Genomic DNA, 3,029 nt, shown 5'->3' on the forward strand with positions numbered 1-3,029 from the left:
CATGCAAAATGTGTATGCGCATGTTGGACAGGTGCAGTCGTATCGTGGCAACAAACACAGTTCTACTGCATATACACACTCCACTAATAGGTCCATAATAAGGAGTGAGGTGAGATAGAGCGGATGGAGATGCTCGGTAACCTCTACGGTGGATTCCATTGAGTGCTGTGGACAAGGGTAAGGACGAGTGTGAGCGGTTGCTGAATTCTTCAGTTTCGAACGCCATTGAGTGTGTATATACGCGTCTTCTTTCCATTCTCTGTGTTATAAGTTTCCTGTAATCTCTTTTGAAAAAAGATAACTCACACTGCAATTGTAGTGGTTTATTGCCATTTAACTTACACATCCAACATAAATTCTTAGCCTGAACATGTTCAATCCAAATATGTCGAAACAGGGCATGTTGAGATTTCAAATATCTCATTTTTTTGTATTAAATATGTTGCACCAACTAGCTGACCTGATATCTCCTGTTATTTTAACCAGCTGTTCAATTGATCCCTCCGACGCTGCTCTTCCTCGTCCGCGCCGGATCTCGGTCCTGGGATTCTCTCCCTCCCAGCTGCTGTACCGCCCGTTCCCCTTCTTCACGATCGTGCTTCTGGACAGGGGTTTGTTGTAGCTACTTCAGGCATGGTGCACATACATCTGGTTGTGGTGGTCGGCAAGCAACCTTCTGTCCTTACTGAATGCGTCATCTACCTTCTGGTGGTCGTCAATCGATGGTGTACACCGTGTCCAGCATGGTGATAGTTAAACCTTTCCCACCCATGGCTTCATGTTGTTCTGTTCTTATGGTCCATAATTTCCCCCAGTTCACTTGTACACACATGGATGGATGGAACAGATGCAAAAAGAGAGTAGTAATATTGTTTAAGAGAGAGAGAGAGAGAGACTCACACACACAAAAACTTGGATTGCTTTTTTGCATTTGGTCTTTAAAAAGTTCGCCCAACAAATGTCTCGGTAGGTCTGGCTATTAAAGTTATCTCAGTAGGCCCTGTTATGGTGTACTCCTACAAGCAATATCTATCTGGTTCACATGTACACATATAATATGGTCAGGAAAAATCTAGTAGTACAATATGGACAGTAAAACAACCTTGTTCTCAAGGTTCAGGTCTAGTCAGTAGCCGTAGCTGCAAAAACAGGAGAAAAGTCGGTCTGACTTGTTGCTTTCTCGATTTTTTTGTTTTATTTTGGAAATGAGTATGTCTAGTCAAGATTCTATATTGTGAAGATATGCAATGCCTGTCATTGTTTTTACTCATGGGACTATGTAAGTTGCTACATCTGTTTGATCCAGGAAATCCAATAGTTAGCATACAGTTTAAATAAATCGAATCAATTCCATTAATCTGGACAAATTTGAAGATAGCATCTATAAGGGTTTATTTTGTATTGCAGTGGTTGTGCTTGCACATTTAATGCTGCCGAGAAGCTACACATATTTGGCATTCGCGGCCGAGCCGCTCACCATCATGGAGTTGGATCACACTAGGTAATTCACTGACTCTAGCTTGCTCAGCTTGTTCCCTTTGTCCATCTAATTTCAGTTCTTCACCATGTTGATGTTGGTAGTGACTAATACTAGTACTATTCGTGTTCTTGATTCCAGACCTCAATGGCATGCTCTGCCATGTGGCCTCCTTGATGCTGGTCGTCGAGCACTGATTCGACTAGACTATCGCGCACATATTGATCACATTTGATAAACAAGCTATGATCGTTGGAGAGTACCCCTCAGATATATAGGTTAATTTGACTCGATTTTGGTAATATTTAGTCTGGCTTCTCTGTATTGCCCTTGGCGATTCATTGTTAGGTTTCTACACTACTCTTTACATTCTACACTTGGCATGTTTCCCGGTAAGACCTCGGAGGGTCCTATGTATAAATGAATCTTTACTTGGCCAACATATGTCTCGATACTAACTCGATCCTAACATGTGCCCCCACTGAATTGTGAATTTCCCTTGAACAACACACCTTCAGTTAGTTGTGGTGTGAATTTCAAATCCAATTACTACATTGTTAGTTCGAGGATGATTTCTGATGGCTCAGTACACACGTTTGATTTTCTAGCAGGTGCTTTGATCTGAAGGATTGGTTTGTGATACGTCATTGATTCATCGTTGACACAAATATGAAAGCACACTAGAAAGATAAACATAGGTATGCCACTATTACTCTCCTGTGCTCCATCTCATGCTCTGTGTGCCCACTTGAAATGAATAAATGTCATATACATTTCTTTTTATAGTACTGAAAGATATGTAAGTAGGGGTGGCTTTTTTATGAATATAAGTAGCAAAACAATAGAAGTTAGCAACATGATTGCAGATTGAATTGTCGAACTGATATGATAATCATTTGATCTATGATGGCGTATGAGTAGAATGCACATATGCACATATGTGACTCGGTTCTTTTAATATTATAGGAGATCATAGCTGAAGGGTGGGTTTCCAACAACGGTGGTGTGCTGCCTTTCTTCCAGTGCCGACAAGATGGCTAGTTTGTCGCCCCGTAACCCTGGTGGTGGGCTCCCATGACTGCCTCCTGGGTTACCTACCACTTAGGTGAGTCCCTGATGTCCTTTTGCTTTGGCTACTCTTGTCTTCCTTAATCTTTGTTGTTTTCTGGTCTAAGACTCAGAGATGGGATGAATTCATGATTGTTGAATGCTTAGAAACTAGAAAATGGCTCTGTAGGAGGCATGCACGCTCGTACTGAGAGATGCTATTCGTTTGCTTTGTCTTCCAAATCAAGAGACATGTATTCGTGTGCCTCCAGCATTTATTAAATTTCTTCAAATTTCAAAACTTTGTTGTTGTACATGCAAGGATTGTTTCATTCATCAAGAAAATAAAACAGGCCATGCCCATCAGCAACTACTCCTACTGTTTGAATAAATAAGAAATGACCATCATTTTGGATAAATTACAGCATTAATCCATCAAGGGGCATGGGCAATTTCCTTGTTCTATTTCTTACTGAATCCGGTTCCATCAAAGATGCCGACAACT

At 41.1% G+C, this 3,029-nt stretch overlaps 1 long non-coding RNA gene across 2 annotated transcripts in view; it reads left to right on the forward strand.

The window, feature by feature from the left end:
* Positions 1-3,029, forward strand: part of LOC119320269 — a 9,746-nt gene that overhangs the window by 5,660 nt on the left and 1,057 nt on the right. Inside the window, exons 2-6 of one of the 2 annotated variants that reach the window (XR_005154881.1) lie at positions 1,408-1,501; positions 1,619-1,755; positions 2,089-2,175; positions 2,444-2,582; positions 2,950-3,024. This is a non-coding gene — a long non-coding RNA (uncharacterized LOC119320269). Of the gene's footprint in view, positions 1-1,407; positions 1,502-1,618; positions 1,756-2,088; positions 2,176-2,443; positions 2,583-2,949; positions 3,025-3,029 lie in introns of those variants that run through there. The other variant, XR_005154880.1, reaches the window with a different exon arrangement.

This window comes from Triticum dicoccoides, chromosome 6B (assembly GCF_002162155.2).
Source record: "Triticum dicoccoides isolate Atlit2015 ecotype Zavitan chromosome 6B, WEW_v2.0, whole genome shotgun sequence".
NCBI classification, from domain to species: domain Eukaryota; kingdom Viridiplantae; phylum Streptophyta; class Magnoliopsida; order Poales; family Poaceae; genus Triticum; species Triticum dicoccoides.